Raw genomic sequence first — 15,198 nt, 5'->3', positions numbered from 1 at the left:
ATCATTTTTGGGACTAACCTATTAACCCAGAACCCAGTGCCAGTTTCTGTTTTTACCTTGTTTTAGGGTTTCGAAGAAAAGGAAAATCAAACGGAGTCCAAATGACCTGAAACTTCACGGAACCTATTTTTGGATCAGAAGAAGCCCAGAAGACTTGGAGTCTACGTAAGGGAAGCTTCAAGGAGGCCAGGAGGTAGGGGGCGCACCCACCCCCCTGGGCGCGCCCTCCACCCTCGTGAGCCCCTCATGCCCCCCCTGACGTACTTCTTCCGCCTATATATCTCCATATACCCTTAAAACATCCGTGAGCACAATAGATCGGGAGTTCCGCCGCCAGAAGCCTCTGTAGCCACCGAAAACCAATCTAGACCCGTTCCGGCACCCTACTGGAGGGGGCAATCCCTCTCCGGTGGCCATCTTCATCATCCCGGTGCTCTCCATGACGAGGAGGGAGTAGTTCTCCCTCGGGGCTGAGGGTATGTACCAGTAGCTATGTGTTTGATCTCTCTCTCTCTCTCTCTCGTGTTCTTGATTTGGCATGATCTTGATGTATCGCGAGCTTTTCTATTATAGTTGGATCTTATGTTTCTCCTCCCCCTCTTCTCTCTTGTAATGAATCGAGTTTCCCCTTTGAAGTTCTCTTATCGGATTGAGTCTTTAAAGATTTGAGAACACTTGATGTATGTCTTGCCGTGGATATCTGTGGTGACAATGGGATATCACGTGATTCACTTGATGTATGTTTTGGTGACCAACTTGCGGGTTTCGACCATGAACCTATGCATAGGGGTTGGCACGCGTTTTCATCGTGATTCTCCGGTAGAACTTTGAGGCACTCTTTGAGGTCCTTTGTGTTGGTTGAATAGATGAATCTGAGATTGTGTGATGCATATCGTATAATCATGCCCACGGATACTTGAGGTGACATTGGAGTATCTAGGTGACATTAGGGTTTTGGTTGATTTGTATCTTAAGGTGTTATTCTAGTACGAACTCTAGGGCTGTTTGTGACACTTATAGGAATAGCCCAACGGATTGATTGGAAAGAATAACTTTGAGGTGGTTTCGTACCCTACCATAATCTCTTCGTTCGTTCTCCGCTATTAGTGACTTTGGAGTGACTCTTTGTTGCATGTTGAGGGATAGTTATGTGATCCAATTATGTTATTATTGTTGAGAGGACTTACACTAGTGAAAGTATGAACCCTAGGCCTTATTTCCTATCATTGCAATACTGTTTACGCTCACTTTTATCACTTGCTACCTTGCTGTTTTTATTATTTCAGATTGCAAATACCTTTATCTACTATCCATATACCACTTGTATCACCATCTCTTCGCTGAACTAGTGCACCTATACAATTTACCATTGTATTGGGTGTGTTGGGGACACAAGAGACTCTTTGTTATTTGGTTGCAGGGTTGCTTGAGAGAGACCATCTTCATCCTACGCCTCCTACGGATTGATAAACCTTAGGTCATCCACTTGAGGGAAATTTGCTACTGTCCTACAAACCTCTGCACTTGGAGGCCCAACAACGTCTACAAGAAGAAGGTTGTGTAGTAGACATCAGCAAGCGAGGAGGAGGAGCGCGCGTGTAGGTCTCCTCTTCTCATGCTCATACAAGTGGTAGAAGAGCTCACCATATAAAGAGGTGCAACTCTTTCTCAACTTCCTGGGTGGGAATAAACTTTAGTCTCACTCACTCCATTCACATGTGTGCATGAATGGGCCAAGAGAATTTCAGAATTTTAGTTGGGCTTTGGGCCAAAGGCCTACTAGCAAAATTCCAACAATCCCCCACAAAGTCTCATTGGCACATCTCATTATTTAGTTCCAAAACATTGTTTATATACCGGTGCTTAGTGGAGACTGTGAAGTTGAACTTCCACTTAGAGATTTATGCTACACTAGATCACAACTTGAATAGTGGACTATGCCTTGAATTACAAGTCTTCTGCGAGACTAGTTTCACACAAATTCTTGACCGATACTGGGCTGCCGCAAGGCTTCCCCGCAGGTGGAGCGTATACGTCATACTCTAGGGCCTTTTCATGAATTTATTAGAGAACACCCAATTCTCACAGACTGCGACCTTAACAGTCAAATTCATATAGGTGTGTTCCTCAGAAGATGTTCTGCAGGACAACATCTCTGCTTACCTGAATAAGCCACTTGGAACACATTAAGATAAGTATCAACCTGCCATGCAGATCAGAAGAGTATTGCATCTTCTTGGAGTGGGATAGGTAATATAGGGATACTCTCCTCCCAGCTGACCAACAGCTTGTCTCCCACTTCTACTTCACGGGATCTCCGAACACATAGAGTGGGTTACCACTATGGACAACTCATGCGTGGGTCTCAGACCCATCTCCATCGATGCATTATCTATGACATTACGTGATAGACCCTTTGTGAAGGGATCTGCCAAATTTTTCGACGTTTGGATATAATCCAACGTAATAACTCCGGAGTTCCTCAATTTTCCAACAGATTTCAGTCTCCTCTTCACATGCCTTGAGGACTTCATATTGTCCTTTGAACTGTTTATTTTGACGATCACAGTTTGATTATCACAGTTCATCAGGATAGGGGGTATTGGTTTTTCAACCATAGGTCAGTCCATCAAGAGTTCACAAAGCCACTCTGCTTCAACAGTGGCAGTGTCTAATGCTGTGAGTTCTGCTTCCATAGTTGACCTTGTTAAGATGGTCTGCTTGCAAGACTTCTAGGAAACAGCGCCACCACCAAGTGTGAAAACATAACCAATTGTGGCCTTAATCTCATCAACATCAGATATCCAGTTTGAGTCACTATAACCCTCCAGTACCCTTGGATACCCAGTGTAGTGAATCCCATAGCTCGCGGTGCCTTTCAAATAGCGCATAACTCTCTCAAGCGCATGCCAATGATCATCTCCCGATTTTGACACAAACTGACTCAGCTTGCTCACATTAAAAGAGATGTCAGGCCTCGTGGCACTCGCCAAATACATACGCGAGCCAATAATCTGAGAATACCTCAGTTGATCTCTAGCAATCCGTCGGTTCTTTCGAAGCAACACACTAGCATCATATGGAGTTGGAGAATGCGTGTAGTCGCTATACCCAAAACGACTCAAGACCTTTTCCACATAGTGAGACTGAGGCAGTGTGATCCCACCATTATCATCTCTCAACAGCTTGATGTTTAAGATAACATCATCTAGTCCTAGATCCTTCATCTCAAAACAGCGAGATAAGAAATCCTTAACCTCCTTGATTAAATCAAGTTTGGTTCCAAAGATTAGTATGTCGTCGACATACAGACAAAGAATAACTCCTTCGCCCCCACCATAGCGATAGTACACGCACTTGTCACCATCGTTTACTACAAAGCCGGCAACAGTTAATGTTCTTTCAAACTTCTCATGCCACTCTTTAGGAGCTTGTTTAAGGCCATATAAAGATTTTAATAACTTGCACACCTTTCCTTCCTGACCAGGTACTACAAAACCATCTGGCTGATCCATGTAAATTTCCTCCTTCAACTCTCCATTGAGGAAAGCTGTCTTAACGTCCATTTGATGAACAAGAATACCATGTGAGGCAGCCAGTGATAGTAGCACCCGACTTATGGTCATTCTAGCCATGGGTGAGTAAGTGTCAAAGAAGTCTTCACCTTCTTTCTGGGTATAACCCTTGGCCACAAGCCGTGCCTTGTACTTTTCAATCGTACCATCAGGTCTAAGCTTCTTCTTGAACACCCACTTACATCCTATAGGTATGCACCCATAAGGACGGTCAGTGATCTCCCAGGTACCGTTAGCTAAGATGGAATCCATCTCGCTACGTACAACTTCCTTCCAGTAGTCAGCATCAGGAGATGCATAGGCTTCTGAAATAGTCCTGGGTGTGTCATCCACGAGGTACACAATGAAATCATCACCAAAGGACTTTGCAGTCCTCTGTCTCTTACTCCTCACAGGAGTTCCATTGTCACCCTCAACAGGATTCTCAACGTGTTCCATCGCAATGGTGGGTTCAGGAATTACAATGAATTCCTCACTAGATGGAGTAGGTATCTCCTGATTTGATGAACTCGATATATCCTTCATAGGAAATATGTCCTCAAAGAAAGTTGCATCATTCGACTCCATAATCGTACCAACATGCATGTCGGATACCTCAGATTTTATTATCAAAAAATCTATAGCCGATGCTATGAAAAGCATAGCCCAGAAGAACACAATCCACGGTTTTTGGTCCAAGCTTGCGCTTCTTGGGAATTGGTATATTGACTTTCGCCAAACAACCCCAAGTACTTAGGTAAGAGAGTTTCGATCTTTTCCTTTCCCATTCCTCAAACGGAGTCATGGTCTTATGCTTTGTGGGAACTCGGTTTAGGACATGCCACGCAGTCATTAGCGCCTCCCCCACCATTCCTTGGAAAGACCCGATGTGTCTAACATGGTGTTAACCATATCAGTTAGAGTTTGGTTCTTTCTTTCGGCTACCCCATTTGACCGAGGTGAGTAGGGAGGCGTCCTCTCATGGATTATACCATGTTCCGCATAAAACAGATCAAATTCATTGGAAAAATACTCTCCATCACGATCGGACCTAAGCCGTTTAATTTTTCGATCAAGTTGGTTCCCTGCCTCAGCTTTATAGTTTTTGAAGAAAGTTAAAGCCTCATCTTTTGATTTCAGGAGATACACATAACAATATCTAGTGGAGTCATCAATCAACGTCATGAAGTATCTCTTTCCACCTTTTGTCAACACGCCATTCATCTCACAAAGATCCGAATGTATAAGCTCTAGTGGTGCCAAGTCTCTTGCCTCTGCAGTCTTATGGGACTTGCGATGTTGCTTAGCTTGCACACATACTTGGCACTTAGAGCCTTTGACAGTACAGATTTTCAGAATTAAATTCATATTGGCTAGCCGCGTCATGCAACCAAAGTTAATGTGACAAAGTCGTGAATGCCAAATATCAGACTCATTGTTGTGGCAAACATTATTAATAACTTTAGTGCAAATATCTAACAAAGACAGGCGGAACAAGCCTCCGCTCTCATAGCCTTTTCCAACAAATTGTCCATACTTAGAAATTACAACTTTATTGGATTCGAAAACCAACTTAAAACCATCTCGACATAAACAGGAACCGCTAACGAGATTTTTATTTATGGACGGCACATGATGAACGTTCTTCAGACACACAGTCTTCCCCGAAGTAAACTTTAGATCGACCGTACCAACACCTCAAACGATGGCATGTGACCCGTTCCCCATCAGCACGGGTGAAGTCCCTGTTGCCTGGTAAGAAGAAAACATGGAGGCATCAGCACAAACATGTACATTGGCACCGGTGTCAATTAACCAATCAGGGGATTGGAATACTGAAAGGATGGTAGGTAAAATATCGTACCCTGATTCCTTCATATCAATATCACCGATGACAACATTAGTGGACTTGCCGCTCTTCTCATGTTCGCGCTCCTCAAAGCGGTTAGGACACTTCGGAGCCCAGTGATTAGGATCACCGCAGACATGGCAAAGTCCTTTCCCCTTCTTATGAGAATTCTTCTTGAAGTTGGTAGAATGTGATGGCTTGTTCTTTGTATCAAACTTGCCTTTGCCCTGAGTTTTGTTCTTATTGTTTTTGAACTTGTTGGGCTGGGAGTTCTTCTTCTGTACCATGTGGGCACTAGAACCTCCCTCAGCAACTCGAGCACGTGTGTCCTTTGCTCTCGCCTTCTCTTCAACATCAAGACTACCAATGAGATCCGCAACGGAAAACTCCTATCTCTTGTGTTTCAGGGAAGTAGCAAAATTGTTCCACGAAGGTGGAAGCTTGGCAATGATGCCTCCGGCAACAAATTTGTCCGGCAACACACACTTGAAGGTACTCAAGTTCTTTTGCGAGCGACTGTATCTCATGAGCCTGCTGTACAACAGGGCGCTCATCAGTCATCTTGTAGTCATAGAATTGCTCCATGGCGTACAACTCGCTGCCGGCGTCCGAGGCACCAAACTTGGCCTCGAGCGCAGCTCACATGTCCTTGCCATTGTCAAATGACATATACGAATCCACAATGGAGTCATCAAGAACACTCAGAAGAGCGCCTTTAAGAGGGTATCGATCTTCTCAAAAGCTTCCAGCTGTGCTGGATTAAGATCGCCCTCAGGCTTGCCCTCGGTGGCGTCATAGCAGCCCATGGTCTGGAACCAGTAGACTGCTCTCATGCGTCACCTCTTATATTGCGCCCCCTTAAAGGCAGACGGCTTCAGATGCGCAGCAAAACCACTCGGAGTAAATTGCCTATAATCAGGTTTTTGGATTGTTGGAAATATAAGCAAATTACTACGAGATTTAATCCGAATAAATAGGAAATAGATCATGACAGCAATAGCAGATGAACAGATCACATCTAGGGCACATACTAGAAACATGAATTCTACCACGATCTCGAACAGGAAGGATAGAATCACATACGGTGCAGCGGGAGCAGCACCGCCGGCGTTGACGTTGCCGCCCATGTCGTCGAGGATGAGGTTGCCGAAGTCGGGGAAGAAGTCGTCGCTGCCAGCAGTCGCGCGAGTGCGCTCCCCAAACACCTGATCGCCCCTCTCCCGTATAGGATCACGAGAGGCGGGGTTCTGGAGGCCTGCTGTCCCTTCTCCCGGTGCACGCCAAAAGGAGGGATGGAGAAGACTTGCTTGGCGGCACAATGATCTGGAACGGTAGACGTCTGCCTGACTATATAGTGCGGGCCGGGTAGATCGTGGGAGTAAACCCCACGTCCGAGTCGTCACGATCCAAAAGAATCGGAAACGGTTCAGTAATTAACGCGTCCATTAATTATTAATTAATGACTCATTATTTTTTCCCGAGCAGCAAAAATATAGACAACGTGCATAGCTCTGTCTTCGGCTCGGCTCAATCCCCCAACCCGCGGCGCGGCGCGTCGTGACGAGGCGTGGCGAGGCGAGCGAGAAGGAGGAGCGCGCATGTAGGTCTCCTCTTCTCATGCTCATACAAGTGGTAGAAGAGCTCACCTTATAAAGAGGTGCAACTCTTTCTCAACTTCCAGGGTGGGACTAAACTTTAGCCTCACTCACTCCACTCACATGTGTGCATGAATGGGCCAAGAGAATTTCAGAATTTTAGTTGGGCTTTGGGCCAAAGGCCTACTAGTAAAATTCCAACATTCGTGATGGCACCCAGGGGCGGAGCCAGCCCAGCCCGGGCCGCCTTTGTACACTATAGCAGATGTGTACAGTAAACACTGAGTTTGGGCCTCACGCCCCAGGCCTGGGCCTGGATCCGCCCTGATGGCAACCATCTCAAGCCACATCCATGCCATCGCATGGCAAAGCAAATAGGCCTCCCATCTGGAGGTTGAGGAATGTGATCAGAAGAACATGTCGTGGATGGAACCTGATAGGCCTTGGCACGGCTTACCTCTACCAATCAGCACCTCGGTTAGAGCTCTTTTTGAGGCATCAGTGCAGTTTAATATTGGAAACGGTGCCAACACAAAATTCTGGATTGACCCTTGGCATCAAAGGGAAAGTTTCTCCAGAAGGTTCCCCGGGCTTTTCAACCATTGCACGATCAAAACAATCTCCATCAGATGTGCCCTTGCTGATGGAAAGTGGATGAGACATTTCAAGGGAAACCTAACTCAACAGGCCATCACCCAATTCACGACCCTTGGGAATGACCTGCAGTCGATCCAGCTCACTCAAGCTCATGACGATTCACTTACCTGGCGCTGGACTAGCAATGGTCATTTCTCCTCCAGCTCGGCCTATGCTGCCACTCTCACTGCCAACATTAAACCACCATTTGCGAAGCTCGCCTGGAGCTCGGATGCCCCGCCCAAATGCCAGTTTTTCGTTTGGCTAGCTACGCAAGATCGATGTCTAACGGCGGACAACCTTGCTAAGCGAGGATGGCCCCATAACCCGCAGTGTGTGCTTTGCCTACAAGAACCAGAAACTGCTGCCCCACCTACTTGCTTCTTGTCCTTATGCGAAGGAAGTATGGCACGTGACACTCTGCAAGCTGAATATGAGCTCTAATTGGGCAGCAACCGATGATGATTCCCTTGTAAGCTGGTGGCATCGTACAAATTCTTCCATGGGAAAGGAAAAACCGAAATCTTGGAGATCAATTTTGGCACTGGTATGGTAGAACCTCTGGAAAGAAAGAAATGATAGAACCTTCAGAAATAGTTCTTGCCGCCCCACACAAGTGTTCCAGAAGATTCAACTAGAAGCGAAGGACTGGATAGATGCTGGACGAAAGCGTGCAATGGCTCTTGTAGAGCGACCCCTAGAGCCAGACTGATGTATTTCTGTTGTATCTCTAAACTCATTCCCCCCTTCTCTAATCTTACTTTTGTAACTGTTTATTTCTCCTACTTGCAATGAAAAGCAGTGGCCCTGCCTTTTCGTCAAAAAAAACCACCGGAAGCTGGCTAACCACCAATCCACACGAACAGCACCAATGTTGTTATAATATGAGGGGCCAATTTGTGCAGTTGTGCATCAGTGGATGATTCTATAAAGTCAATGAATCTTTTAATGGAATCTATTCATTTTAGCCAGCTTGGCGCGACAACATATTCTTTTTCTTTTTGAACTGTACATTCTCTACCCGGTCTGTTAGTCATTATTCGAAAATTAGGAAGGATTAGTTGTCCTTGCGTGTCTAACCGATGGCCTAGCTAGAAATATGCACCTAAATATACTCCTTTGTTAAGCTCGCTGGAAGTAGTACACACATGATGCTCAAGGATAGGGAAAATATCAGGTCATAAAAGAGCTTTGGTGCTACCATGATATATGCACAAGTGAGTCACTGGATCTGAGATCTAAGGGTGACAATCATGCTCTTGGAGTTGCGTGTAGATATCAGATCCTTGGAGGGTTTTGCTGCAAGTTGTAGGAGCTCTGCCCTTGACCGTTAGATGTTGGATCTCAGATCCAACGGCTCGCGGGATCTCGTATCACGAGAGAATCTAAGCTCTCGTATTACCTGGTACTCACTCCTCCAGGATAGTCGCCGTGGCTGTTCCCGACAATCAATCAGTCAACATTGTATTCCCAAGCGTGGTCCGGCCTTCTTGCAGCATGTGTTTCCTGCTTGTGTCATGGTGTGTTTCGGTTGTTTGCTTGTCATCATTAGAGCTGATGTGAGAGCATTAACGACGGTTTCCTGCTTCATCGAGCTCAAGCACTGGAAAATCAACCGAGGCCTCGGGAGTTGGAGGGGTAGGGAGTTTGTGAGGACGGGGGAGAGGAGTGGGTGGAAGAAACATGTGATGTTGGGCAGGTGGCGTCCCATCTCCAATAGGTCGAATGCCACTCTAACGGCTCGTCATAATCCGGACTGGATAAGCGAAGGCCGATGAAAAACTTGGGCATTGGAATGGGTGAATAATTCAAATAATGCAAACCGGTGTTAAGGGCAACGTCAAGGCGCCAACGTATTTTGTCTGCACGCGTCCGTTTGAATCGAAACGGACAGAAATCACAGCCAACGAGCCTACGCAAACGAACAACCGTTTTTCGTTCGCCCGTGACCCATTTCCGACCCAATTTAGGCCAGGTTTGCGTCGACGCGAACATTGCGTGAACACACACGACGCCCGCCCTTATCCTCCCACTGGCCTACCCTTCGGTGGCACAACACCCGTTCTTCCCTCCCTCCTCCACACTCGCCACTTGCGGCCACATCGCCATCGCCCTGCCTCCCGCTTGGACACTGCACAGGCCGCCGCCCGCATCGACACACTCCCCCCGCCTTGACGCCCCATCTGATGCCCGCTCTTACCGTCGTTGGTGGTCTCCTTCCTCCGCCGTCATAGCACCTCCCCGGCCATGCTACCGCCTCGATTCCGCCGCCGCCTACCTAGCTCCAAGCCCGCATGCCTCATTCCACGGCAGCCTCCACTTTGACAGTCCTGCTGCCTGTGCGGGGTTCTTCACCGGCCGACTTCTCCACCACATCCGCAAGATGTTAGACGCTTTGCCCGCAAGGTACCATGGATAGTGGAGATGAGTTCTTTTTCAACAACTTTATGTGTTCATCGAACGATGAGGAATTTGTGGTTGTGACTATGGTTGTCAGTGACAGTCCTGCTGCCTGTGCGGGGTTCTTCACCGGCCGACTTCTCCACCACATCCGCAAGATGTTAGACGCTTTGCCCGCAAGGTACCATGGATAGTGGAGATGAGTTCTTTTTCAACAACTTTATGTGTTCATCGAACGATGAGGAATTTGTGGTTGTGACTATGGTTGTCAGTGACCAAATTGCTAGGTAGCGGCGCTCCGGCGTTGAATCGCAATAGAGAGACCGATCATTGCCTACTCTTTACCAATTACTTTCAGTGCACGTCCCACTCTTCAATCCCAGGCTATTCTGGCGGCGATTCCGGATGGCTAGACATCTTTCAACCGTATTTTTATTTGGTTTGTATACTATGATATTTTTGTTTGGTTGTAAACTACTTGATTTATAAACTATGGGCAATGTTTATATTTAATGCAAAAAGTGTGTAAAAATATGGCCCCGCGGACGAAATGCGTTGGCCGGTTGGGTGCACTATAACTAGCAAAATGCGAACAGGGCCGGAAGCCGACTACGGTTGACCCAAATAGACAAAAACGAATCAAATCCATGTCATCTGCGACGACGCGTTGGACTTGCCTAAGGTCTACGTCAGCAGCTACTTCTCCAGTTGAACTTGAATACAGGAGTGACTTATGTCCCTATCACTATAACTATGACTGGAATTTTTATGTCACGTTATTCATATTACTGATCAAATTGATGATTAGGACTCGCTCGTGAACCAAACAACGTGAACACCCATCACTCTTCCGGGCCGCCGTTGTTCTACTCGTCTTCTCTTCTCCGATGCAGCTGTTTTTGGAATAGTGAGAAATTTAAGAAAATAAATGGCAAGTGTGCTAGCAAAACTTACATGCCAAAATAACTAGACATGCATGCAAGTCTATACCAAGGAATAACTAGACACACATGCATGCAGCTGTTTTTTGAATTTCATGCAAACAAAAACACCAACGTGGAGATGATCAGAACACAAGAATTAAGTAACAAGAATGGGAAAAATATACTACCAACATCGAGATGATAAGAACATACTAAGAATTAAGAATGAAAATAACTAGATTATAAATATTAAGCCCCCGGTGAGGATCGAACTCACGACCTTTCCCTTACGAAGGGAACGCACTACCACTATGCTACGGAGGCATTGATGATGAGAATGAAAAATGCGGCTTTAATTCAATTAAGAACACGATCAACGTTGTGCGGCGAGGACTTGTTAGTGGAGTTTGGTTTGTTGGAAGTTGAGGTCAGTAGCAGTACATATACAATTTCAGAATTACGAACTGATCATCTGTGACAAGTACACATGCATCAGCACATCTTTCTATTTAGATATTGTCCACGTGGATCGTAAGCGTTATTTTCCCTACGGCTGTGAGACACGATAGCACGGCAAAATTCATGTGTACTCGGCCTTCTCACCGTCCTCTCAGTTCGGGGTTTTGACTCTAAGTGGTGTGGATGGATCCAGGCCATCCTGTCTACCGGCCACACCTCGGTTCTCCTCAATAATGTCCCTAGGAACTGGATCCTTTGTCGCAACGGCCTACGTCAGGGTGACGCGCTTTCCCCATATCTTTTTATTATCATTGTCGACGTCCTTCAACGCCTCGTTTGCCGTGCTTCCGCGGATGGACGGATCACCCACCCCATTGACCCTTCCCTCCCGTGCCCCGTCCTGCAATACGCCGACGATACCTTTATCCTCTGCCATGCAGACATCCCCTTGGTTACACACCTTAAAAACTTGCTGGACGCCTTTGCCCTTGCTACCGGGCTCGCCATCAACTTTCACAAATTTGGTTTCGTCCCCATGCACTGTAGTGATGGGCTGTCGGCAACCTTGGCGGGCATTCTAGGTTGCCCCATCTCCTCTTTCCCTCAACCCTACTTAGGGCTTCCCCTATCCCCGCTGAAACTCCCCATCTCCGCCTACGACCCCCTCATTCGCTCTTTGGACCGCTACCTCTCCGGATGGCGTGCTTTGCTTCTTTCTTCCAGTGGTCGAATGGTCCTCTGTAATGCCGTGCTTAATAACCTCTCTACTTATTTTATGTGCTCTTACTTGCTTCCCTCTGGTGTGATTGACATGATTGATCGTAGACGTCGTGCCTTTTTTTTGGACCGGCAAGGATACTTGCTCCGGCGCTCGTTGTCTTATTGCTTGGGATAAAGTGTGTGCGGATGTGCAGGAGGGTGGCTTCGGGATTCGCGATCTTCGCCGGCAGAACATGTGTCTGCTCCTCAACTTCGTCCACAAGCTTCACCAACCTGACTGTCCCCCGTGGAAGAGCTGGTTCCTCGGCAACATCAGGGGGGACGTGGGCGACTGTTCCTCGGCTCCTTCCTTCCTCGAGGTCATCATCCGCCAGGGCCTCCCGACGTACAGGTCCATCACTCGCGTGGAGCTCGGGGACGGGCGCGCCACCTCCTTCTGGCATGACCGATGGTGCCCAGGTGGTGCCCTCTGCTTCGAGTACGCGGCGCTCTTCTCCCACTCTACGCGTCCCAACGCCTCCGTGGCGGCGGTCGCCCTCGACGGACTTCATCTCCAGAGACGCCTCTCTTCTGTCGCCGCTGCTCAGCTGGGTGAGATTCAGGCTCTCATCCGTGCCTTGCAGCTCGTGGACTCTCCGGACCGCCGGTTCATGGCATGGGGAGAGGACCTCGAGTTCAGCTCGCGCGCTGCGTTCCGGGTGCTCTCTCCAAACTGAGTGCTCTGCCAGTCCTCCATCGACATCTGGAGCTCCAATCTCCCCCGGAAGATCAAGATCTTTGCTTGCTTGATGGTTCGTGACCGTCTCAGCACGCGAGCAAATCTGTACGCGAAGAGCTGCGCCCCCTCTAGCACATGTGCCTCCTGTTCCGCGGAGGAGTCTACTGTGCATATCTTCACCTCGTGCAGGCGCGCGGTCTCCACCTGGGATCGTCTTGGGTTGGGCCCCTTCCACTCGATTGACGGGGTTCTCTCCTCGCTCCCGGGAGCCTTGACCTCGGCTGCGCCTTGGAAGGACGGGCTCCTTGTGCTGCTTTGGCATATTTGGAAAGCCCGGAACAACGCCACGTTCAACGGCATCGACTGCCATGCCTGCGACATCCTTTCCAGGACGGCGGACGATCTGCTGCTTTGGAGCAGCCGCTACGACGCCCCTGATTGCGAGCTCCTCCTGGAGACCCGCGCTTTTTTCCTTTCGGTCCTGTAACTCGCCCTCCCCCCCTCTTTTTGGTTTTTCTCTTCTTAGCTTGTAGTTTTTTATCTCTTCGATGAAAAACACCGTATGACTGCCGAGTCCTTCGAGTAATATAACAACCGGTGGGGCCCCCTACCCCCCCCCCCCCCCCCCCCCCCGTCATTCTCGAAAAAAAAATTCATGTGTACACGATATAGTGTGACCTATGGAGTAGGGTGCACTTGGGGCCCTTTGACGTTGCGCGTCGGGCTCCTTCCCGTTCGCGTGGTTATCCATCGGCACGGATACATGCGGTGAAGCAACTAATGGAGTTGGCGCCGGTGGTACTCCATTAGGCTCCGATTGGATTGTCGGTTGCCTCCCAAATACACCTGCGTAATCGATACAGACCTCCAGCCGTCGTTTCTATTCCAGACGAAAAACATACTGTGGCCGGTAATTTACACCCGTAAATTAAATTCGGGTGTATAAACTTACACCGAATCCAAGCGGGGTCTAATGGAGTTGGCGCCGGTGGTTCCTCGATGGTGATGAACACGACTTGGCCACTGGTATCGCGTGTTAGACGATTGTCTCTAGTGGGCATCAAATCATATTAGGGTGATGGTTGAGGTGTGCCCCACATCAATGCAGGCGTTAGAATGCTCGATCTTGTTTGTGATGGTAGATTTGGTGTCTTAGCAAACAGCCGATGTGTGGAATTCATCTTGATCAACGATTCCGGTACTGATCGAGGCATTCTAGCTAAACTTCTTCTCCGACAAGTCGGTGACGAGAACAAATAGGACTTCTTTTTTTGGTGATGCTCTTTGAGTATTTTGTCCCGAGTTGTGAGGTGAAAACCCTAGGTTGTACTTGGTAGTCACGGTTTACGCTCCCTAGTTGAAGACATTGCCTAGAGTTTGCTCGGGCTTTCTCTTTTGGTGAAAACCAGTGAAAAAAAATCAATGCGCTATAGCGCCACTAATTCATTGCACGCTATAGCATTTTGAGCAACGCCTCGCAAATCAATGTACAATGTCTCGCAAATTGCACGCAATAGTGCGATATAGCATGCTAATAGCGTATTTTAAGGGCCACGCTATTTTGTCGTAACACGCTACTTTTTTTCATTGGTGAAAACACATGATCTGACCTATGTAGTTGGATCCGGCAACGGCGACATCCATGCACCATTTCTTTGCTGAAGTCATCATTGTTCGGGAAAGAGATGATAGTTGTCAATGTTTTGCTGCATTGGGTTGCCTTATTATCTACGGGTCTCCCTTTTTCATGTAGGTTGTGTGTGTCCTAGCTATGCAGAAGTTAGTTGTATAATTATGATGTTTGCAATATTATGATGTAATGCGACATTATGACTTGATACAAAGCGCCCTTTATTAAAAAGGTTTAACGATACATAAATTACAACTTCAAAACTGCATATATGTGTGAAAAATCAAGAAGAAAGAAGACTTTGTCTCTCATTACATATTCTCAGTGCTACCCACCAATACAAACATTGCTAAACATCTCATCCAGTAATCCAATATATATCATCTTTTTCTCCCGGAGAGAGAGGGAGAGGATCTCGCGGATGTCGTGCTGGACCAAGCCTCCGCCGCGTCTAGGTCGAGGTCTCCCCGCTCGGGGGAGAGCGCGGCGTCTGCAGTGTCCTCGTCGATGAGCCCGGCTAAGGGTCCACGCGGTCGATCCGACGGCCAGTACGCGCCTCTGGATCGGGGCGCCGCGCTCAGGAGAGGGCTCTAGACGCCACCTCGCAGCACCGGAGATGCGCGACGGCCCTAGACGCCACCTCGTTGCATCGGAGATGGGTGATGGCCTGGACGCCGCTACTCTCTGGTGGCGGAGGATTTGGGGGCTCCCGGG

The 15,198-nt window shown here is 47.9% G+C and overlaps 1 non-coding gene across 1 annotated transcript; it reads right to left on the bottom strand.

Moving 5' to 3' along the window:
- Positions 1–11,209: 11,209 nt before the first annotated feature.
- Positions 11,210–11,281, bottom strand: TRNAT-CGU (transfer RNA threonine (anticodon CGU)). Its single transcript has one exon. It is a non-coding gene; the product is annotated as a tRNA-Thr (tRNA).
- Positions 11,282–15,198: the final 3,917 nt, after the last annotated feature.

Source organism: Triticum urartu, chromosome 2A (assembly GCF_056163025.1).
Source record: "Triticum urartu cultivar PI428250 chromosome 2A, HENAU_Tu73, whole genome shotgun sequence".
Classification (NCBI taxonomy): Eukaryota; Viridiplantae; Streptophyta; class Magnoliopsida; order Poales; family Poaceae; genus Triticum; species Triticum urartu.
The sequence above is the reverse complement of the archived record's forward strand: the minus strand, read 5'-3'. Positions and strand labels throughout refer to the sequence as shown.